Source organism: Lepidothrix coronata, unplaced genomic scaffold (assembly GCF_001604755.1).
Source record: "Lepidothrix coronata isolate B3197 unplaced genomic scaffold, Lepidothrix_coronata-1.0 Scaffold333, whole genome shotgun sequence".
Lineage (NCBI taxonomy): Eukaryota > Metazoa > Chordata > Aves > Passeriformes > Pipridae > Lepidothrix > Lepidothrix coronata.
In genome coordinates this window covers 138,727-163,842 of record NW_016690513.1, presented here as the reverse complement: position 1 = coordinate 163,842, position 25,116 = coordinate 138,727, and the positions used below count along the sequence as shown (strand labels likewise).

Genomic DNA, 25,116 nt, shown 5'->3' with positions numbered 1-25,116 from the left:
AGACATTCTAGAATGGCTACATAGAATTTCCTAGTGTTCCAAGGAGCCTATTGCTATCATTACTGACTTCCACAGATCTCTTCCCAGAAGTAATGTCAAATATATTTACTAGGGAATATTTAACCAGTTCTGATATAGCCTTTCTTCAAACCTGGGCATACTCAGTAACTTGACTATTACGTACATATAGTAAGAAGTCATGCATAGTTTATGAACAGAAATTGATGCACCTTTTTGGTTTGTTTGTTTGTTTGTTTGTTTGTGTTCTGTTTGGGTTTTTTGTTTTGTTTTGTTGTGCAGATGCACTAAAAGTGAAGAACTTCCTGCATGGTTTAATCATAATTGAATTCAGGCTTTTGTTACAGCAGTGGTAGAACTGTTCCTCCCTGCTCTGCTCCTCAGGCTGGAAATTTGTGCTGTTCCAGTAACTCTTACCATTTATGCTAATAAATTAACTCCCCAAAGTTGTTGCAGATTACAGAGCTGTCATGATTACCAGAGTCTTTCAGGATCATTACAACGAGGAAAAGCCAATTTGATGAGTGTGTGCTATTACAGTTTCAAATGTCAGGACAGGGCATGGTATTTTTTCCAATCATATGTCACTGCTAAAAGCTACATGTTTTTTCCTAGTGCTTTTTACTAAAAGGTCTATTGTCATTGCAGTAGCTGTTATCAGTGTTTCTTGTAGCATATATGCTTGAAATCCATAACAAATCTCTAGCTACAGTCCTGTATTAAGTCTAGACAAGCAGGGTGCAGTGTCTGAAGGTGAAGCTGCCAAAAGAAATTAAAAAAGCCTTGACGCTACAGGAAATTCAGGTGGCATTGATTCAGGAGAGAGGCAGATGCTTCAGGCTGAGTCAGTGCTGAATCTTGTCACAGATTTAGCAGACAGCATTTTACCAGGACCTTTTTATACATGAGCTGAGGAACTGAATCCCCCTTTTCATCGAAGATTTCTTTTTTTTTTTTTTAGTGTGTGTGTGTGGAGAGGAATTTTTTTTTTTTAACATAATAGCTTTATATTTAGTTTTTGAGCTAAATTCAAGTTTGGCTATCTCTCCGCTTTTGTTGGTTCCTATCTGATACAGCTGGAGAGCTTTCTTGAAAGAGCAGTCATCACCAGATCAGCAGAGACAGAAATGTTCTAAAACTTTACATGAGTCCTTCAGAAAAAGACTTCTTCTCCAGTGGTCTCGTTGGACATTTGAGTGAAATTTCCACTAAATATATAAGGAGTCTTTTATAGATCTATGATAAATTACCTTCTCCCTCTTTCATCATCTTCTAAGTTTGACTTCAAAATTTGTAGCTTTATATGGTTCTTGAAGCATATAGAAAGTTTGTTGTGATAAAACAGGTAGGAAAAATGTTATGTTTAAATGCAGAAGTTATGAAACGGAATCAAAGTATTCTTAAGATACTCTCCATCATCTGCAAAGAGATACAAAAGGGCCACCAGTCCTATTTTTTTTTATTTTCGAAGTCTAACACAAAGCTTGTTTTCACGTAAGGGTCAGTTAACTTTTATTTCAGTTTAATCCATGGGAAACCTTTTAGATGCGGCCACAGCAGACAGCTGTAGCATTTTTAAAATCCATGGACTACTGACCTGGGGCTTAATATGGGCCACCCTTTTCCATGGGGGTGACTGTAGTTGTCCGATTGAACAGTGCTAAGAGATCAGTCAGCTGTGGTCCTTGCCATGGAAACCAGCTGTTGTGGATGGGGAGCAGGTTTCTCCTTCAGAGGATTTTGGTATCATTAGAAAGTTCTCACATGGCTTTCTCTAGCATAGACTGTGACCTACAGTTCATAGCATCACTGTGAAATACTGGAGGGGAAAATCTGAACTAATCACTCATTATAACTCTGCACAGACCCACGGGGTAAGTCTGAGGTCAGGGTTGAATTGATCTTTGATGTGAGAATAGCACTAGCTGTAATTCACTTGCTGGTCATGGGAATGGGCTGAGCCAAAGCCAGTTTTCTATGAGCTAGATAAGGGAAAAAAGGGCTGTGAATGTGACTTAGAAGCGTCTCAGTTTTACATTCAAAAGAGCCTATCTCTGCTTGACCTTTCAGGCCCATGCAAAGTGAATGCTGAGTAGGAACACTTATAGCTCATGGTTTTGTACTTTCTTTGTGTAGTATTCTTTGTGTCAAAATAAATTCTTAAGAGTTCATAATGATTTTATTTTAACAGTCACTAAAGACAGATGCTATCTGGCAGCCAATATTATGTGGGAACTGAAATGAGATGCTTACTTGGTCCCTTTTGGCTATGTGCTTTGTGAATTTGGATAGCTGGAGTGACAGCGTAGACATTGAAACCCAGCTCCTGGTGCCCTCCATCCATTTTGGATTCTAGTCATGAGAATGATTTCTCTGTACTGTTTTGCTTTTGTGGTGCTGCATATGGTTTGGGAAAGAAGTGGGGAGAGAGGAAGACAAAATTTGGGAAAGGGGTTTCTGCATCCTGCTACTATAATTCATTGTGATCTGACTTTCTGGATTTTCAGCCCCGCTCAGCCATCCGTCACTCCTCATGTGACTGTCACCTCATATTATTGTAATTAGCAACTGCCAGCCCCAGAGATTTGACATTGGAAGTGAAAAAGTCCCAGGAGCTCTCTGCCAATTTAAAATTAACCCTGTCATTACAGGACAGATTGTCCCGCTCCAGAAGTAGCTCCTGGGCATTTGCACTGAGACAAATCCATGCTCCTGCTATTGTAAACCAGCTGCCTTGTTTCACTCTGCTTTGTTGTCCTTGTGTCCTCCCAGTTCCCAGCTTGCTTTACCCTCCTACCTCCTTGCAAGCCACCCCTCTTTGATGCCTATAAGAACTGAAGCTGCTGATGAGAGTGCTCAAGCCGGCAGTCCCAGGTCTGTGGGTGGATGATAAACGTGGTTTTCTGTGCCTGTGCCAATTGAGGTCTGTCTGCTCAGCCTCAGAAAAGACCCTGCTGTTCTGTACACATTTCTCTTTTTCCCCTCTGCCTTGGACTTCTCCTCTCCCTGTGCCAGCATTGCAGACTACAGAACCACTGGGCTCCCTGCCTGTTTATGTGGCCATTGGTTCATGCTGCTGTATAAGAGCCTGTCTTTGTTGCTGTGGATACCTCAGCCAGGTGGATGAAAGCTAGGTCAAACCTGCCTCTCACGCTACAAATTTCTCACCTTTGTAAAGGGCTTATAGACTTTCTCCAAATGTGACTGGCAACTGCTGCTGTCAGGGCCCTCTTTACATGGTATTTACAAATTTTGCTTCATTGTCTTGTAAGCAGGGGCTGGCTGGAGGTCATCTGTGTTGTTACTCTGTTTAGCTAATTAGGTGCAACTCCAGCTCCCCTGCTGTACAGAGGTGACCGCACTGACAGCTCAAAGAAAGGTTTCCTTCCCCCGGGGAAATACTTCGGGTTGCAGACAAAATAATGGAATATGGAAAGTGCAACAATATCGGGCACCCAATCTCCAAAGTCATTCCATCTGCTCAGAGTAATAGAGCACAGTCAAGTAACTAAGGTCTTGATAGTCCTGCAGTTCAACTGAGCGATGAACTATTTCAGTGAGTATGATGGGAAGATTTGACACTGCCCTGGTTCAGATACCATTCTGATAAAATTTGCATATAACCAAAAATGTATTTGTTTAACCTATTCTGCACCATCCTGTCAAGATACAGCTTTTTTACTCCGAACTTCACAAAAATTGGTACCCCTAGTCCCTTAGGATAAGGCCATACTCCTTTGCAGTAGATCCACACTGCTGTAATTAGTTCTGATTCACGATGTGCTTCTCCCCCGCCCACCTTGTTCTTGCAAGCAGTTACAAATTGTTACAAAATGCCTATTTCTTAGTTTAACTTGTCTATGAGTCGGGGACAGATCAGCATCTCCTCATCAGCTCCTCATTGCCCCAAGAAGCATAGCTGAGAGTCCCTGAAACATGGTTTCGGTATCTGATCTTTACTTACTTAAGCCATGAAGTAAGTTCCTGAGCCTGCTCTCAGCTTTCAAACACGCATATTTGCCTTTGCACCACACAGCTTATCGTGCCTTATACCTCCACATGGCAGGCCACATTTATGTGAGCACTCTTGTATTTCGTTGGTGTGCCTCACATGGCACTAGATACCAGCAGTAACTGTGTTTACCAAGGAGGATAATGCCTACATAGCCAGTACTGCTTTAAGCTTTCTAATAACAGCAAATTGTGATGGCTTGTCAACTACATCCACAGAATAATGCATCCTTTCCTTTTCTTTGTGTTATACTCTGGGTTATTTTATTGCATTGAGAGGTCAGACAGCTTTATTAGGGCAGCAGGCTCCCTGTGTCTCTTCTCAGCTTTAGCCATTGTTCATTGTCAAAAAACACTGAGTCTGTGGAAGAGTAGCCTTGAGAGTGCATAACCTTGGTGTTATTACATGATTTATATGCATAAATGAAGAGAAAATAGTTGCCAGTAAATATAAAGATAGACACGGAAAGAATGAAAAACAGTCAGCAGAACTCTAGAAAATCTCTGGAAACAAAGTTATGTGTTTGGGTTGTTCATGAGGTGAGGCATTAGAAAAGCAGGCATGACAGGCACTAGGAATAGTTTATACTTGTATTTTGTGACTGCCTTCAAGGGAATATGACAAGATTAAGAGAAATTTCTGCTCATTACTTAAATGCCTGGCTAAATTTTATGTCCATGTAGTGCAATTCAAAATGTCAGCACTCATTGGCTCAGGAGCTCATAGTTTAAGCTAACTAGAAATGCGTGTGGATAAGTCTTGCACTACGAGGTTGAGCTGTCTCTGTAGCCATACCCAATGACTCTTTCTGGTGAAGCATGGAAGAGTTTGTCTTCAGTAGTCATCAAACATTTTGCTCCGGCTGAAGGAAATAAAGGCCAGAAGCTGCTGTTCTATTATCCATCGGCAACAACACCTCATCTTCCTTATGCTGCCATGGGCACAGCATAGTTCCAGTTGGAAGGCACCTCTGGAGGTTTGTGGATCAACCTCTTGTTCAAATCAGGGTTGGCTGAAAATCTGACCAAATTGCTTCCAGCTTTATCCAGTCTTGAAAACCTCTGAGGACAGAGAATGTACAGCCTGTCATCTCTCCACCTGCAAATAGAAAGTATAAGTTATGTAACCCTAAAGTAGTACCTTTGTGACCAGAAGAACTTGGTAACAGAATCAAAGCTGCTGTTACTCTGCTACTTGAGCACTCCTCTACTCTGTTGCTGTCTTTATCATTACATCCTTCAAAGCGTGAGATTGAAAACGGTATATTTTTCACTTTAGGAGGCATGTCCTGCCTCTGTGACCTTAGAATACTTAGCAACATGGTTGCACATGCATACTACACGTGCAGTGAAAGTCAAACTGTGTCTCAGCCTATATTAGGCATATTTGCAAGCTCTCACCTGGTTATTTTTATGAAGGATGCAAAACCCAGCAGCTAAGAAGTGTACATCAGTGTTCTTTATGTTAGCAACAGATCAGACCAGTTGCCTGAAAAACTATTACTATCCCATGCCCAGTAGTGCTGCAACTCTCCAGATGCCCTGGGAACCTTGCTCCCAATAAAAGAACGGTACTAATTGCTTGAAACCTTTTTTATATCTTCCTTCCAACAATATTTTTGTTGGAAGCTTCAGGATATCAATACTTCAGCTGGTTCAGGAAATCCGGGAGTCCTGGTTAATCAATCCTGACACACTAGGTTAGTTATAGCTCGACCTGGCTCTGCCACTTGACTGTTTGGTCTCCTTAGACTGATATGTTGACTGTCCATATTCCTGTTTGGCCTTCTGCTCATTTTTGGTATTTCTGGCCTGATGCTGTCAACTCACTTGTTAAGTTACTGTCTCATTATGGATTTGATAATTGATGCCTTGCAACCCCAAGTAAATGCCCGTGTTCTCCAACTATTAATTATTGTTGCTTGCTTCTTGCTCTCTGTCTTTTCACAGGAAGACTCAAGAACATCTGTCTTGTGCTACTGTGGAAGAAGATGGGGAAAAAAGCTGCCAAATATTCAGCAGAAAACACAAAAATGTTTCTTAGCCAATAATTATAACTGTTATGCCCATATCTCTCTTGATACGTGACTTCCTGACATTAAAAGAATTTAACATTTACATCTGCTTTTATTTCTTTCAAAAGCTTTGTATCTTTTTCTCCCATTTTAAGTGTTGTTGTACTCTTAAAATTGTTTTTAATATTGGCACTATGGGGGCTCCCTATTTATTAGGCTCCCTATTTATTATGTCAAGTTTACTCAAGTTTACAAGCATGTGGGTCGACAGCAAGAAACTCCCTGGCTTTTGTGGCCTTTGGATCATGGTGGAAACAGTCTTTGCGAACCCATAACCCTGCAAACGCAGATCTCAGAATCTTCCTGCACTGTTCAGAAGTGATGGAGAGTGATGAAGGAGAACATGATGCACAGTGCTGAGAATAAGCTGTGTAAGAAAAGCAGAAACAGCAGGCTTCTCTCTCTTATCCCTCTCTTGCTGCTACTGAGGATTTATGACGTTGTAACAGGCTTTGATGTGAGTTGAATATGAAAGCACTTCTCCCAGACTGTAGTAAAATCAGCATTTTTGCTGCATTGGCTTCCTTGCTTCACTTCAGTACTCCAGTGAGCTGACTGGCAAAACCCCAAGCTGCATGCTAAGATCCCTGCAGCACCGCAGGCAGAATAGTGCCCAAGCTGCAGGAATAATGAAATAATGTACCTCGTAAGTGCCCTTCACTTAGTCAGAGATTCCCTGAGGAAAAGCAAAAAACCTGGAGAGGATGTTGCCAAAATTTCTTCTTTGCTGCAGAGATAATAATTTGCGTATAGTTACTGCTCAACGAATTGCCTAATACAGTCTTTGCCCTCCACAGCAGAGAACTGCTGACTGTCTTCATACACAACAGACAGATCCAGATTCCTATAAACATGAAGCTTGGATGATGGGATCACTTATTGTTTCATCAAGATGAAACCCAATTAGAAAAAGCAATTTCGCTGCATTATGTACATCTCTTACCAGCTTACTCTATTCGTTATTGTCTCTAGCTTACAGTCTAAATATGAGACTCTTGAGTAAGGATCATTAGGTGTTCACAGTGCTGAACACAATGGGATCCTGATCTTCCTTCATCAATCACTATCACCATCACATCAGCATTTATTTTTTACAGTGTCTGTTCTTTCAGTAGGAAGGTCTGCTGGGAAACACAGCGGTAGTAAGAAGAAAGTGCTGCTTTTCTCAGCCATGCCCCATTTTAAGAATATAAATAGCACAGCTGTTTATGGCACCCAAAATTACATTTTTCCACAGATCCCAGTGATTATTTTCTGAGTTGGCTTTTCTCTTTTATGCCATTGTGATACTTTTTTACACTGTAATATTTTATAGCTTTCTAGTGTTTTCCATTTAAGAATCCTGAAGTACAGAAATGTTGTGTCTATTTTACAGAGAGAGGGAACTCAGGAAAAGCATGGTGAGGCTTACTTGTCATCAAGGTCCTGCCCTGAGTTTGTAACAAAACTGGGATTTACAAAACCTCAGCAGTTTACCACCATTTCCTTCCCTATTCCCATTCTTTGTGTCTAATCTTCCTCCTGTCTTCCTTTTGTGCTACCATTTTGCCAATGCCTTATCCTTTCTTTTAGCAGGTCTTATCCCTGGAAGTGAGGTTTATTTGCCATATTTGTGAATCTGGATCTGATCCCTAAATATTCCTTTCATGTATGCATGTGCCGTGCAGCACTCGCACACTGCCAGTCCTGCTAACAACTAGGAAATTCCATAGCAAACTCCCAGCTATATCAGGGACCTTGGACACTGTCAGTAATTCTCATCTCTCCTGCTTTTTCTTTTCCTGTGGCCCACTATAGTGCTGGCTTTTAGCTTTGTGTTACAGGCCGTTAGTATTTTCCTTTATAAACAGGTCATTCTGAAATGTTGTGGAGCCTGCAGTATGTGTAGACTTCAAGAACAATTTTCCATGAGACTTTCCATGGATTCAGTATCTATTGTATCACTATGTGCAGTAGTACGTGGGGATGAGTTCCAATCTTTTCTCAGCTTGTTTTTCAACAAAGATTCCTAATATAAATTTTCTTTCAGTATTCCCAAATTAAAAAAAAAACCCAACAAATTCTTCCTGAATGAAATCTTCAGTGTTTGCCTGCAGTGCACTCCAAAAAACCCCGCAGTCATCTGTGTACACTGCAGCTGGATAAAGGGTCGTGTTTAGGGTTTGAGTGGATTTTTGGCTTTTTCTTTTTATCCTTCTCAAAAAAATAACTTCTGCACGTGGTTATTTGAAAAACCTCTGGGCAACGTACTCTGTGGGGTAAGAGTAGCCAATTCAAAATTCCGATTCCTATTGGTGTGGGCACTCATCGTATTGTAGGCACTGTGTAAATGTCTTTTATGGATAGATTTGTTATCTTGTTTTTAATACATTGAAACAAGGGGCAGCTGCTAAGGAGGAGGGGAGGCTCTTTGCCAATATAAGGACACCAGGAAGCTGTCTGCCAATTTCAGTAAGAGAGGAACATTTTTTTTCCCTTTCTACTCCTCTACTCTTTTCTAGTGCTCCTACTCCCTCACATTCACTCCTGGATAGAGGTAGGAGTTTGGTCTCCAAACTGAATCAATTCTTGCTCCCTTCAATAAGGCTGCCAGCAGTACAAAGTGTCACAACAGTGTTTTTGTGTTGTGAATAGCTCTTCTCTCTGCACTGGGTTGATATAAGCAGGCTTGTAGCCCTTTTCCCCTTTATCCTGGTCAATGCAACATAAACACTGCAGATCACTAAGGCTGAGATTACTTGCCTGTACAAAGCTCCCTTAAAATGCCTTTAACTCCTGTCTCTCTCCTAAAAGCACCACAAGATCTCTGAAACTCTGCCTTTTGTCTGAGTGTGCTCAGAGGAAAAAAATCTTGATTTTAAAGACCTATTTTTCTGCTAATTTGTTTTTCATCACCCACCAGTTATCTGTATGAATAAGGCATGGCCAAACAGTGATAAGAAAGAGTAGCCCCATGCTGATAAGCTGACTACTAGCTGATCTGACTTTGCAGCATGTTCCTATTAGCTCTACCCAAGAAAAGCATCAGTGACTGGAGTAACAACGATTGAGAGAGTCTCAAGGGATTTAGTCCATTCCAAGTGGATCAGCAGACTTGTGTTAGATGGTCTAGTACTGGTGGAATTGATACTTTTCAGATGGGACAAGAAATTATCTCCTTGTTATGCTATTTTCCACAAGAGTAGAGACCGTCACAATGTCTGTGCCACTTCTTGCCAGATGCTAGTTACTTCTGTCTTAGAATTTCCCAAACACTCTTCATTTGCAGAAGCAATCCTTCCTGCTTTCTGCCCTGGACTACTGCTAAGTAAGTAGTAGTTACTGTGTTGGGGGGACATTTGCCCTGTGTGTGGAGCACAGAGTATACTGGAAATAGCCGGTGTCAGCCATGCTGTAATGGAATGATGAAACTTGTTCCTGTTGCTTAATTTTGTAATTCATATCTATGAAACTATAGTCTAATGGTGGAGTATTAATCTGAAGAGAGGAACTTCACATCATCTAGGAAATCCATGTATGTCTGAGAGAACAGCATGTAAAGTTGGCCTCTTGTTCCCCCTTAAAGTTTTAAGTGCACTTCAGCTCTTGAAGCTAACCCATTCTGCTGGAGGACTGCCCAGTCTTGCTTTGGCTTGCCTGTTTCTCTGGATTCTTGCCACATAAGAGATGTTAGCTACTTTGGTTGTGTTTTAGAAACGTGGAAACATGGAAAATGTGGCTCATGTAAGCTTATGATAATGGATTGCTGGAGTCCTCTGGCTGATGTTGTCTTTCGCATTCTGCATTTCATGCTCAAGAATTCCCCTTGTGTAAACCTCACCCCTGTTGTTTGTTTGCAAAGAGAAGTCCTTTGGAGAGGAGACAGGATTTGCCAAGAGTAGGAAGGGAGAAGGGCTTACTGTGTAAGATGTGACATACTCTGTATCTCACTGGAGTGGACCTCTTAAGCAGGATCATGTTTTGCTGCTCTCTGATGTCCTCTTTGCTGTACTGATGTTTGTTAATGCTTAATCACCAATCTGCACTGCTTGAGCTATCTTGTGCCTTGTTGAGGTCCACTATCATCCTGCAGCCCACAGCAGCCTTGTTTTTGTAACATCAGGGAGAGAAGAAAGCTGTCTAACAGAAGCTTTCAAACAGACAGCCACCACAACTTTTTGTTGGTAGAGATGAGGTAACAGGTGTGCAAAAAAGTTATTTATTTAGTAAAATATCATATATCCCTCTCCCTATTTAGATATGAATTCATATATCCCTTCAAAATTAGAGACTGGCAGTGCAGATATTGAAGTGCACCATTTTGTTGTGAGGCCCTCAGGCATATGGCAAGTTTCTCTCCATTTTCAAGGCATGGGCTTCTCACATCCCTGAGAATTACCTGCATAAGAGCGGTTGTGCTAAGGTCATGTATGGCTTCACAGCTTCCTTTTCCTTTCTTTGGATGTGACCTCCTGCCAAAGGTATGGCGATATCTTGTCATCAGACTGGTTCCAGGAAAAGAAGGTTGGCTTAAGAGTTACAGACCAGGCTCATGAGAGCTCATTTTTTATTTGGCCCTCGCCTACTTCAAGTGCTTCAGCCATTTTTTGTTTGTAGGTCAGCATCAAACTTCTTAAGCAGATCTTAAGACATGAACACAGGGAAGAGTGGTGATGTGCACATCTCCTATCCCATGCTCTGGGCCTAATTGCTCTAAAGAATGACATACTTTGTCAAGTCCTGTTTGTAAGTACTCTCTTGATTCAGCCTATTTTCCACCACAAGAAAGGGAAGGTGAGCCACTTGATTTGCATAGCTCTTGGAGGCAAAAATTTTCAGAAAAATTAGTGCCTTGACATGGTAATTTTTATATGCATGTGGATGTCTTGTCAGCCCATGGTCATTCTACAGAGATAGTATTTCCCTGAATGGCTAGGTAATGCCTATGTGCACAGAGTGTATGAAGTGCTTTTGGTTTCTGATAAGATGAAATGCCCTTAAAATAAACCTTGGTCCCACAGATATCAAGAGCAAAGTTCCCAGTGACATCTGTGGTGTCAGAGTATTACAAAATTTGACCTCCTAGAAATGACTGAAGTCTGGACAGGACAAGTTTTTCTAGACTGCTAATAGTTTTCTCTACAGAAAAATCCTTTTTCTTAGCCTTGTGTGCTGTGAAAACACCTTCTGCTTTAGAAATGGTCTTCCCATGGTGAGCAGGTCAAGAATGAATCATAACCACACATTTGATAAAAGAATCTACAGCTTTATGGGATGAGACCATAATGCTCTTTTTGGGCATCATGGGGTCTCATAGAAAAATCCTGAAGCATTCATCTGAAAAGATGAATTCCAGATCTGGGATTCAGCTACCCTGCTGTTTTTCCAGATCTGGGATTTAGCTACTCTACTGTTTTTCCATTGTTCAAATTTCCATGGTTCAAAGTCTGGATTGGCATCCAAATAGAGGCAAACCATCCTTATTTCCCTATAGAAAATCTGAAATTGCAGGCTGGCATTTCCCTGACCTCTGAGTTGTTCCTGGTGCTGTGTTTTGTGGCATCAGCCCATCTCACCAGCAGCGTTAGGTCAAAGGATACTCAGAGGCCTCCCTGTCAATGACAAAGGAGTTATGCTTTCTTCCCAGACATACCATTCCTGCTAAGCTCTGAAATGAAGCTGGCCCAGGAGAATTGCTCAGATGTGCAGGTCATGGGCAGGCCAAAGTATGTAATCTTGAGTGAGTCAGCCTCAGAACCTCTGTGAGACTGACATTTGAGGATGGAGAGGAAAGCAGGCCATCAGTGCGGGTGTCAGTAACACTTGTGTGTGTGCACATCTAAGTGAATCTGTGGGTGAAATTCTTGGTGCTGGGTGAGAAATGTACTGCTGTGCTTGGCAGGCAATGCAAGTAGGTGGACTGGTCCTCAGAGTGAGAGGAAAGGGTAAAGGCATGTTCAGACTTGAAAAGTGCCATCACAGGGACTGGAGTAGATTTCATACGATTCCATTGATTTCTGTGCTATGCAGCTGTGGTGCCTGTAGCCATATTTAATCCAAGGTTTTCCTCTTCCTCTAGGAGAGGAGTGGAAAAGAACCATAGCTAGCTTTGGAGCTGTGCTGTGGCTGATGTTCAGCTGGTGGCCTCTGCACCAAGTTTCTCACTGAAGTATGACCGGCAGGTGCTTGATACCCACTGTCCAGTGCTGCATGGGATTTGCTTGTGTGAGGGGAAATGGTTCACTCTGGGCCATGCAGGGTAGCACCAACAGGAATTATAGGAAAACTTGTACATGAGAAGGAAAGAGAACCAAAACTGGCTGCCTGAATCTAAAAAAAGTGTATTTCTTAGGAAATACATTAGTAGCAGTTAACAACAGGATCAAGATTAGTCGTATGGGCAAAGGGCAGTAATGGGACAGTTTCTACTACAAATTTCCCTGCAGCTGTTGCACAGATCAAAAGAGACCTTCACCATTCATTCCTGGGAACAACAACATAGAGTCCAGCTTCTTGTCTTGATTATAGCAGTGTGAATCAGAAGCGAGTTTGTTGAAGTCAGTGCAGTTTTCCTGACATAGTAAAACAGAGGATGAAAACACATAAATCCGTCAGCCAGGAAAAGAAGATGAACATAAGCTAAAATGACTGACGCTAGAGGCAGTAAGAATTCAATTCCTTCCCACAGCACTATTCAGCTGACCTTAACCTTTACAGGTGGACTGGTCCTCAGAGTGGGAGGAAAGGGTAAAGGCAAGTTCAGATTTGAAAAGTGCCACCACAGGGACTGGACTAGATTTCATATGACTTACAGAGAATCACTGTGTGAGCTTTCTAGCTGGTCATATTGGTTATTTCTTTTCCCACTCTTGTGCATGGCAAGGCTGGCTGGACAGTGCAGCCCAGAGCAGAACAATGTTTTCAGAGAGCACCCAGGAGCGAGCCCAGGACAGCAAACACCTCTGGTTCTGCTTCGATGCGCAACGTATTATGCCTACTGCAAAGAGAGGGTTTGGGATGCTTGTAAGATCTTTCTGATACCTATGAAAAAGGTGATATCTTCTCCACCACAAAATATACGCTGTCCTAGCCTGCAGCTTTGCCTAATTTCCCATTAGCTAGGAGACTTGCATGTAAGGCGTCTGCTTTTAATCCTTTGCCTGCAGGAGGAGGTGGTGATGGGGCTTGGAGGACATGCAAAGATACAAAAATCCCTACTTGCTCTCCATTTCTAGTCTCCACTTCTTCCTCTTGTCAAATTAGGAAATGTCTATTTCAGGTATATTTTCCAGTTTTAATGGAGAATATCTGATAGTATTTTCTCACTGACCGCATTCATTTTAGAGAGCAGTCTTATTATTTTGTCATTCACTGTGGCCTTCTGTTCCCTCTAGTGGTAGCTGGGCTCTGTGTAAGCCATAGCTATATAGGGAGTTTGTTTTGGGTCTGAGCCTTCTTTCAAGATCTAGTTTACCCTCAGTCTTCATTGTTCACTACAGATATTCACTAGGAGGGCTAGAAGACATTTAATCCAAGCTCTGGAGTTTGGATATAGTCCTTCTGCAGGCCTGCACTTCTCAGGACCTGGTGTGTCAAGAACTAATCCACCAGCAGGTGCCCCAGAAACCCATTGGTTTCTCAGCACAGTAGTCATAGGATCTCTCATACCTGACTTGTATCATCTGAAGGGCCACATGGATCTCAGCCACAAGCAGGATACTGCCAAACAAAAAGTGCAATGTACAACAGGAAAGCATGTGGATCATGGGATTGGGTGTGCTTGAGCCATGATCTTCACTTCACCATGTGGATATGCTCCTTTCAGGGGTTGAGGAGCCTGCTGTTGCCTTGGTGACTGGAGCTGGCACTATTAGTACAACCAGGAGAGCCTAATTCAGCATAGTCCAGAGGATTAAAAACGAGTTCTTGCAGCACAGCACAAGAAGGGGTGATTTCAAGGATGACGTGAGGCAGATATCGTATTTTGTGTCATGTTTAGCCAACACAGAGGTGCTGGGTTGAGACAGTTGGCTGCTTATCATTCCCCTGCACTGCAAGGGAATGTTCTTTCTCGTGTTCCAGAAGCCCTTTGCCTTTGAAAGGCAAGAACTTCACTAGGGACTCCCTGTTCTCTATTAGCAGTACCATTAACAGATGGTAGTTTCTCCAGCTCTTGCAATGGAAACGAAACCTCTGTCTAAAGGAAAAGCAGTAATAATGTTGTATTAGTCCACGACAAAAGCACAGGAGTATGTGCTAGCACCATCTAGCCAGCATCCCCATCATTGCAGCACCAGCTACCTCTTCCTCCACTTTTTTTCGTCTTCGAGCTCTGTGCAAGTAGTTGTCCTCTGTTTTCAGCTACAACTCTTATTTACTGCCTTGAATCCTTTGTCCTTCAGCTTTGTTGCACTTGCCTCTCCCTCATTTCTCGTCATCTTTCATGAAGAGGCTGCTAACTTGCAGGCAAAGCCATTGGCTATGTCCCAGTACTTGGGAGTGAGGAGATGTTCTTGTGGTATCCCAAACCTCAGACCCTCTGACAAGGGTGAAGCCAGAGTATTCCTGCATTCTGCTATGGTATGTGCCTGAAATAAGGTGAAAATTACTACAGGGCATGCACTGAAGCAGCTACTGGAGAAGATCTACCTTGACACAAGGCACAGTCCGTCAGTCCTAAAAGCAGGGAGCTGTGAAGTCCCCTTTGCTACATGCTGTCTCGAGGTGTGGTAGCCCCAGGTATGGGTCAGCTGGACCCAGCTGTCTCATTTCAAGACCAAAGCAGCAGGGGAAGGGCCAGATGATCAGCAATTAATTACCTGAGGCAAGTAATCCCCATAGATGAGGCAGTGCTGTGGGGCCAGCCGTCCTTGCACACTATATAAGCAGTGCTTTGTTTCATGCCATGGAGCCTGTCCTGGCAGCCCAATCTGTCTTGAAGCTCATCTCCTGACCTCCTTTTTCGGGGAATGCTGTGGCTGGGTGGTGACATGGAGGAAGTACAGCGGCGTGTGAGTGAGGGCAGGATATCCCTGCAAGCCCTCAGTCCTCGTCCCCAGCGTGTGAAGGTCGCTGGCTCCTGGGTAAATTTCCATCGGATGCGGCATTCTCCCGTTGCGACTCAGCATTTCTGACACCCGACTGCAGCTTCTCTTTCTCATTTGATCATTTTCTTGGTAAGGGGAACTAACAGCCGTTACTAGAGTGATTTGGCCACTGTCCAACAGTGTGTATATTACTCACACATTTCCCTGCTAGCAAAAGGGTTTTCTTTTTTCACTGTCTGGTTGCAGCCTCTTTCTATCTTCATCATTAGATAGCTCGGAAGGTCAGTGCTAAAAGAGAAATCTCAGAGGCTTTTTTTACAACCCAGAGTAAGGGAGGGCTGGTGCGGGGGGAGAGGGAAAGGGTGAGAAAGAAGGGAGGGTATGCCCAGCTGAGTTAGTTCTTCACTAGGATTGTCTCTGGTACAGCTGAAAACACGATCCTGGAAAATGTAATATTTATAGAAACCATACTGCCCCAGCTGGGTAAATCTCAAGGTCGTCTGATGATCACTGCAAAATGAATGGCCAGTTACTGCTGCTTTTGCTCTGGCATCATGAGACTGTAAGACCTTCAATTCAGCACTGAAATCTGCATACAAAATGGGATCCTACTCCCTCTCCCTAACAACCATCTATCCTGAAACTGCATTAAGGAAGAAATAGCAGTGAGGCAACTCAAAATTCCTGCATGGCCTTTTTTTTTTTTTTCCTGTGAGAACATTAAGCTATTAACTCTAATTCCCTGGGAGGCAGAGGTCTGCAATTCATTTCACATATAGGGCATCTCAGGAGTTTGCCTGAACAAGCAAAGGACCAAGTGCTGGCCTGAAGCCAGTTCTTTCATTTTTGAGCCCTTTTCATCCCTTGAGGAAATTTGCACGGACATGCTGGATGCCGAAGTCCCCAAGAGAGAAAAGAGGAGCAGGGGATTTGTGTTTTCATTACATCTATTATATTCCTGCACAAAGACAAGTCCTGACTTCATCACCAGATGGACATGATCCTCCTACTGCCTCACGCCCGCAAAAGTACTACTGTCAAAGACATTTGTGGTAATGGGAAAAGGCTAGAGCAAGGTCATGACTGCAGCTATTTCACTCTGGTCCAAGCAACTGTCCAGATCTAAAGAGTGAAGGGTCTCTGCTGGAGAGAGTGGAGTCAAGGAGGCACTGTACTGAGGCAGGTACTGGCTTCTGAAAGTTTAAAAGGCTCTCTACTTCTCAACTATTGAAGACAAACTAAATGTGACCTCCAGACCATCTTCCTGAATTGCCTTTCCTGAGCACAGAGCAACATCTTCCCTAATTTTTTCTGTTTCTGACACATTTTCTCTAGCGAAGGTGCTAGCAAGAGCCTTTACATTTTGTGTATGGGGTTAACAGTGTAAATTAGGGTAAATATTCATCTCTTCAAACATTTATTCTGCTATGAACCAAAATACTTGATTGCAGTAGCAGCACTTTAACCAACACAGTGCAATGCAAAGCAGTAATAAAAAAAGAAAAATGACTGTGCCACAATGATCTGTAATGAATGTAAGGATAATAGTGTGGCAACTGCAACAGGGATCATGCAAAGCGTACAGCGAAGGTGCACACTCACAAGAGCACATCCCGTGAAAGGGACATCTTTGCTGTTGCATGACCTTGAGTCAGATTAAGGTAGGCCAAGCAAATACGTGTGCCAAGATGTACTGGAGCATGTTCTTTGAAAAGTGTGCTCACTCAAGTGAGGTTGTAGGACTTCTGCAAGCACGTCCCAGGTCCTCAGCCCCACAGTGCCCCAGGGATCCATTTTCTCCTGGGGAACTGGAAGATGGTCTGCTTGTCTCTAGACTAGAGAAAAGGCACTAGAAATAGTGCCTGCCCATTAGACTGCATTGCAGGTGGGTTCAAATCTGGTATATACTCTCCTAGTGAGGGATCCTTTCGGATGCAGAGGTCATGAGTAGGTATCTGACCAGGAATACGCAGCCCAAGGGAAGGAGCAGGAAAGCACTGGAAGACTAACAGTTTTGAACACAGTGGCTAACAACCTGAACCTGAGCCAAGTTGGATGGCTCATTAAACTCAGGTGACAGGTTTTTGTGGGTCAAGGGGAAATGGGTAAGGAAAAATGCTGTGGAAAAGCTTAGCTTAATGCTGCAGCTGAATGTGAACATGCAGCATTTCACATAAAGCTGTACAAATATGAAAGGGAGATATAGGGAAGACAGTTTGAAGCACTTGACCTCCAAATTCCAAGATCAAACCCCCCTGCTCTAGGAAGCAAAAATTATATATGGGTTTAAAGGTGGGTGCCATGGGAAAAGCAGTGGTTGCTTGCCTCTCTGAAGAGCAGAGGCTATGAAGGATATGAATTCCTAGCCTAGGATGGTCTGTCTTGCTAGGACTTGTGTGAAATTGAATCCACTCTAGAGGATTCATACCAGAAAGGCTGCAGCTAATACACATGACATTCTCAAGGATTAGAAAGATGATTTTTCATGGGCTAGATTACTTTAGAGACATTGGCACTGCCATATCAAGGTGAATCCTATATCCATCCGGGGTGCAAATGACAAAATATGAAAGCACCACTGAGGTATGAAATGTAGAGACATCTTACTTTCATGGGATGAGATGCTTGAATGCATCAGTGGGAGAGAAGCCTTTATGTACACTGTTTGTCTTGATGAACTTTAAAAGTTTAGGGCAGTCTCTCAGTCTTGTGTTCAACATTGTCTTAGCCATACACTGGAGAACGTAAGGTTGGCTTTTATTTAGTGAGGTCCAGCTCAAAGAGGCAAAATATGCATGATGCATCCAAAGTAAGGCTCCTTTATCAACTCTACACTATTTCTAGACAGAGGTTTTAACTTTTCTTTGAATGCTTTCAAAAGGAAAACAACCTTGCCCTGACCTGCCTTGATGACTAATGAAATGCTGAGACAGTTGGTGTATTCAGGTGGCCTCACAGAGGTGTCTGGTAAACAAGAAAGACAAAGCTGTAGCTCAAACATTGTGGAAGCCTTTGTCTTTTTTTTTTTTCTCCTGTGGAAGGAGAACTGTAATGTAATCATTAAATCATTATTATGCTTATGCCCCAACACATGTAATGGAAGCATTAGCAAAATTCTCTTCTTAGGTCTTGTCCCTTGTGTGTAGCACCAACTCCATATTAATTTTCTCCTACTGAATGTGGGAGCAAGAATAAGTTCATACATTTTTAACAGTGGGACAGCCGTACTCAACAGTGCCAAGGGGGCCCTACAGAGAGTGTACAGGTTAGGGGCATGTCAGGTAAGAGGAATGTAATCTATTCATTCACTCCCTCTAACACTGTTTCGTGCCTTTTAAATTATAAAAAGTCACAGGAATCTCCTCCTGCTATGCACATTTTTGAAAGACCTCCAAGCAGAATGACCTCCTTCTCTGTTCCCTTGGTGAGAGGACACCTTTCTGCCTACAGTGAAAGGAAGCAAATAATAGCATCTGCTAGTCCAGGGGGCATCTTTCAGCTGTGGAAGCTTACAGGTTTTGCCTGGTATTTTCCCTCTTCCTAAAGCACATGTTAATGATTTTGACCTTTCTAGTAATTTGATTCCAAAAACAGTGTCGCAGCAGCTGAGCCCTAAGCTGTCATTTGGTAGAGAAGATTATTATCACTCTGAAATCAAAGCAAAAGGCTGCTTGTTCAAGCCTGTGTGGAGATCCCCTCATGTATGGAGATCCTCCTCTCTCATCTTTCTGTGTCCTCAGCTCTGGGCCTGCTGTCAAGGAGTTCCAGTCTGGTTGGCCAATGTAAGGATAGATATGCTGCCAATTCTTTGCATCTGTGTAGTATACAAAAGCTCTATGAGAGCCAAGCTGGTTGAATATGGGATAATACCAAAGGAATCCTTGTACACAGGTACCTAAGATGTGCTGAGTGTGGGAGGGTGTATAAACATTTGTTTGTGCAATGATTGAAATAGGCTATTTGCAGGTAGACCAGAAAGTGCTCTTTGCTTGCCTTAAGCAGACACTGGCTCATGCAAAAGTTCTCCTTCCAAATCTGTGTTCCCTTGGCTCCTCCCACAGTGTGAATAATCCCTAACATTTCTGTGACTCAGTGGATTCGCTATGGAAATGATGGCAATATTTTCAGAGTCACAGTCTAATACCTGAGCCCCGACAGGATTCTTGCCCCCACATCTCTGGCATTTTGCATAGTTATGTAACACCTCTTACTCATGGCACCAAAATCACTGTAGTGTCCTTGTAGTGAGGAACTAGTGAAATTTGGAGTAAAATCCAAACCTCCCTTTTGCTCCCTCTTAAAAACCTTTTCATTCATGTTGGAGTTTGCAGTATTTTTTAAAAAGTGATTTGCAGATAGCTTGCTCTGTTGGTGGGAACAACAAGGTCACAGCTTTATTTTAAACTTCTTCCTTTTGTATTGCAAAATCCAAGTCACTGTATAAAAAGAAAATCTGATTAGCTGCTTCAGGAGACTAACATGAGCATCTGCCTTCAGCTTGTCTGTTTCATCTCCTCTTCTCCTGGTCCCCTACCTCCTGTTCCCCAAATTCTTAAAAAGAACAGTAGTTGGAAGAGTGGGTGAGCAAAAAAAGAGAAAGAAGTAATCTCATCCATAAAACTCGCTAAGCCCATGGCTTGTGTTTCTTATATCACCTAAAGATAAAGCTGCTGTCCTCAGAAAACTGATAATAAAAATCATTTGGGAGGCTCACTCTTCAGTACAGAACATTGTCTGTCCTCAATGCAGTTTCTGGTTGCTCCTTTATGAAAGGTGTCCTTTCTGCTGTGCATAATAGAGGGGGTTCTCTCAGGTTAGGTAGAGCAGCATTAACAGCCATGTGCAGAGGCCACAGAGCCTTGTCATGAGGCAGCTGCACTGGGGAATGGTCACAAGAGCACTATCCAAGTATTTCTGTATCAGAGAGGCTATTTTTCCTGGCTAACTGAAAGGTAGGGATAAATCACCTTGCAGTGAGTTCACATTTATGAATACAAACAAGATTTTAAAGAGGTAGGCATGCATGTCTTCTATGTCTGCACCATCTGCCTTCTCTGAGCCATAATCACCTTTTCTGAGAAGTTGTATCAGCCACTGCTGCTGTCTGTAATAATCACAGTAGCAGTGACTGCTCTGTTTGTAGATTCATAGAGCCGTAGTCTCCCATAGCAAAAGCTATCTCCCTGAAGGCTACAGACTTGAAAGCAGACCCACCTGCAGGCTGCCAGTCAGCAGCTGTAGAGCAGGCAGAGAAACCAGGGCCAAAAAAGCAGTCATGCATTGCAAAGCCACAGTCAGGCTCTGTTTCACAGGAGAAGAAACTGAGACAGATGGAGGGCAAGTGATTTTCTCAAAGTGATATGAGTAATATCGCTGGCAATGCCCAGTCTTGAAACTAAATCCTGGCTTAGGCCAGGTTCTGTGAAATGTGCAGTAAACTGGGCAGCAACATCCCTGGGCTTCCTCCTTTTGCCCCAGGGAGACTCGCTGCAGACATCTGTCACAGCTAGCACTGTGAGTGCATCACTGTGTTGGCTCTGGTCCAACAGTACTGCTGGGGGACCCTCCCCTGTCTTTCTCCTCAGGGTGTCTGTGGTCAGCAAGTAGTTGATTCTTCACACAGTAGGCACTGTTTCTTAAATTAAAATAATCCTTTCTGGGTTTTAGTCCTGTTCAGCTCAGTCTTCCCATTTTGGGCACATGATGTAGTTGGGTGACAGAATTATTTATAGGCAACACCTGGCAGGAGCAGAGACACTGTCATGTAAAGAGTCAGTAGGCATGAAATAAAGGCTTTGTTGATTGCTGATGCTCCACAAATAGGCTGCACTGAGAGCCAGCACACCTTGTATTTCTCCTCTGCTCCTTGTCCCTTTTGTATCCCCTCCCAATCCACTCCAATCTGCAATTTCCACTTCTTTTCTCCCCATCCTTTGCTCCCTACAATGGCTTCCTCAGGAGAGCATTAAGCTCGGGTGCTCCATGCCCTAGTTGTACCAAAGTTTCAGTAGATCATAGGCAAAAGTTGACCTTTGCTTGCAGTCAGATGTATTGGAGTGTGATGGATCACAACTCTCACCAATCTCTCTAACTGTGAACTGGGGTACACCAATTTGCCTCCTTCTTAGACCTCGGAGCAACTCTTTTCTGCCCGGTTTCATCTTTTTATTTGTTTCAGTCTAAGCATCTGCAAGACCCTTGTCTCTGACTAAAGTGCTTTCTCCCCATGAGCCCCATTTTGGACTTTGACCTTCCTCCTAGTCCTCTAGCTTGGCCAGGCCCTGAGCTTGAGACTGGTCAGATAGGCAGTCCAGTCTGCACAGAGAGTGAGGGCTGAGAGAGACAGTGGAAATCATCCCAAACAATGCTTTTAGCAGCAGTTTAGTTACCCTTGATGTGATATGTAACCACCCTGGACCACATCTGATCTGCCAGTTCTTCTTATCTTTCAGGAAAAATGGTGGGGTGGAAAAGAGCCAAACAGACTAGCTTGTGTTGGGGCTATGAGTTTTGTGACTCATATACCCCTTTTATGGTTCCCATGGCTATGTCAGGCTAACCCATGACTCATTGCCTTTTCTAGTTATTCAGACTTTGCCTAGCTGTCCATCCTCCTAGGAACCAGCTAGTTTCCTGAAAACTAATGCTCCATGCTAACACTGCCATTTCAACCCAGTATCTTTGACAATCCTAGGACACTTACTTGCTGTTTGGTATGCTTGGGTCCGGCCAAGATAAACTAGGAGACTTTCTCATTCTTCTTTGAACAGCATAACCCTCTTTGCACTGATTAGCTTTTAGGCCAAAGTATTTGAATGCTCTAGGTGATGTGCTTCACTTTTAAAAAGAGGAAGACAGAGAAGAGCCCAAATATACACACAGAAACTACAAAATTATGAAAAACAAAAAGGTTTCTAAAGTTCTCTTTTCAGACAGATGACTTGTAATCAGTGTTACTGGTCTATTGCTCACGTCTCCTGAAAAGATGTTTAGAAGGAAGAGGGAGTTGCACATTTCTGGAGCTAGATATTGGAAAGGATAAGTAGCTCCATCTCATAGTAACACTAGTCAGTCAGGCGTGTGCTGTGTGTCACTCAGTGGAGGAGTGCCTGCTCTGCTGCACAGCATCTCTGCTGTCACTGACAGCTTCAGACCTGTATTCCTCATTTAACTTCCGCTGTGACTCTCCTCTGCACCTTCCATCCTCTAGTATCAGACTACTCCCTGCTTCTGGATCATCCTCTTTCTTGACTGTGCTATGGGTTTTGTGCCTCTATGCCTTTGTAGTTTTACATGCTGACCACTTCTACACTTTTAATCTCCTTTATTTCTTTCCTGCCCTTTTCCTCTCCTGCTGTTTTCAGCATTATAATAGTATTTGGCACTTCTTTGAGAAACATTTGTAAGCCATAATCATGTTTTCTTCAGGTTTTTATAGTTTCAGCCATTTCACAATGCCAATGGGGAAAAGTGAAACTAAACACACTTGGTGATCAATGCAGAAAATATTCATGTCAAAATCAGAAGCAAGCACACTTCAAGGTATCTCAGTCTCATGCATGGCTCTGGCTCCCTTGCAGAGTATTAACACTACACTCTGCTCCATGCCACTTATGGGGTGGCAGTTCCTGCCATCACAGATCAGCCAATAGAATGGGCTGTGCCAGCCCCTCTGTAATCTGCTCCAGAACAAAGTCAGTCAGGAAGCCAGGCTGGTGAGCTTTGGAGAGGTAGGTGGAGTCATTTACAAGATTCCATCACCAGCCCAGTTTTGGGGGTAACAACAAGAAGCTGGCTACATAGGAATATTCCAAATCTTTTCCAGGTGTTTGAAATGAGCCTGAAAACCACAGATTAGGCAAGAGGGAAGGATGTGATAAAGTGGAACGATGTGTTCTTTGCCCCTTCTGACTTGTATGACAATATTGTCACCTGATGCTTTGCTTTCAGAGCATGAGCAGGCCCTGTGTCAGCATCAACACAGAGGTGAGTGTAACTCATCTACCTGGAAATACATACTTTAATTTATTGTGGGGGGCGAGACAGAGGGGAATAAACCAAAACATTTCTCGTATATAGGGAGGGTGGTCTATGTGTCTGTCATGTATTGTTCCTCCTTGAACCAAACTGTTGAATGGCTGTCAGCACACTGAAGTCTTTTATATATAATGGAAGGCCAACCTAAACTTTCCTCCTCTGGTCTGAATAATCTGACTGATCTCACCATTCCTGCTGAACAATGGAAAATTGCCTGAATATTTAAACATGTATTGTTCTTGGGGAAACAAAATGTTCAGCTAGTTTGGTTGCCTTAGCAACATTCACTTCTAAAAATACAAAAGAGACAATCTAGAAAATAAGTGAACATGTAGAACAGGCAAGAAGAGAAAAATGCTTCTTTCTCCCTGACCCAAAGCAACTGGGTCATGGGCATGAAATGCTTTCATTTAAATCTCAGTGAAGGATTTAGGGTGTATCTTCACACACTTGTCTAACAAGTTTCATTTTTAATAGTTTAGAATGTGGCTAATATTAAACCTAGGAAAGCCGCTGTGACATCTCTTTTACATTGGCTCCAATCTGATTTTGTCAATGTCCTTTAGAGTGCTATAGCCTAGAAAGCACAGGTTGCACAAGAAGTAAGCAACAGTTGCTGTATGTGGGGGAGCAAGAGGGCTAAAGCTGTAAAGATTAATTAAGAATGATTAAAGGCCAACCTGAGATACACCTTGTAAAGGCAAGTAGAAGAAACAACAGATGATTCCTTTGTGACATGATGTGGAAGGGACATGTTCATGCTTGGGGAAAGTAACAAGGGGATCATAGGTGTGACCCACGTACAACATGAATTAAATGAGTTAACGCTCCCAATTTTCAGTAATTCCGACAAAGGAGAATACGGGGCAAGCACTGTGTGTGTAGAAAAGGAAATGACTGCATGCAGGATGAAACAGGAGCGTAAGCATTTTGATCAGCTCCAGTCACAGGGACCAGAATATCTCAGAATATTGAGATAGCTGGCGTATGAGATGGCAAATCTTACAGGGCGGATTTTTAATTAATCTGTCAAGTTGGTGGTGGCACTGTCTGACTGCAAAATAACAGATGCAGTACTTCTGTTATCTCTAAGAAAAGGAAAAGGGTGTAATCTAGGGAAATGCAGACCCATTCTCCTGACCACCACAGTGCCTACAGCTTTAAAGCCAGTCTGTAGGAGGGAATAATAAAAAAACACATAGGCAAATGAACAGTGATGTACAATGTAATAGTAGTTTGTCAAAGGCAGAGCATGCCGGAATAACTCGATATTTCTCTTTAATAAGACAACTATTTTGGATCGGGGAAATGATAGACATCTTATCTGTCCAGACTACAATAAAGTACTTGACACAGTGACATATTTGTAATTAGTAGCTAAAATAGAAGTTATGGAAAAGTTAGAAGGTAGGTAAAGAGCTGGCTGATGGGGAGACAAATGCAGGTTGTACAGAAAAGGAAAGTATTGGTTTGGAAGAATGGAATTCAGTAGCTAACTTTCCTAGTACATTAGCTTTAATATGCAGAAATGTATCAGAATCTGTAACAGCAACACTGTTGTGGCTCAAGAGCTGGAAGTGCCAGAGAAGGACAAAAGCTTGCACTTACTAATACATTACACTGTCATCACAGAGTGACTGTGAGCCCCAACATGTTGTAAAGACAATTAGTATCCTGCAACATATCCAGACAGAGGAGGAAAAGTCAATAATAGTACGTAGGACTCAGGAGAAATCTCATCTGAAAAATGGCATGCAATCCTTGTTGCCTACTTCCCAAAAATATGAGATCCAATGGGAACAGGTGAAGAGTGAGCACATGATAGGAGGACCAGGGAGATTCCAAGCCTATGTGGAGAAACTAAGAGAGACTGGCTTTTAGAGTCAGCAAAATGAAGGATGAGAGAGCCTGGATTTCCTCTCTATAAATGTATCTGAGTGTAAAAATCA

At 42.8% G+C, this 25,116-nt stretch overlaps 1 long non-coding RNA gene across 1 annotated transcript in view; it reads right to left on the bottom strand.

The window, feature by feature from the left end:
- Positions 1–4,606: 4,606 nt before the first annotated feature.
- Positions 4,607–25,116, bottom strand: part of LOC108509095 — a 28,871-nt gene continuing 8,361 nt past the window's right edge. The window contains exon 2 of the long non-coding RNA XR_001878574.1: positions 4,607–5,128. This is a non-coding gene — a long non-coding RNA (uncharacterized LOC108509095). The remainder of the gene's footprint in view (positions 5,129–25,116) is intronic.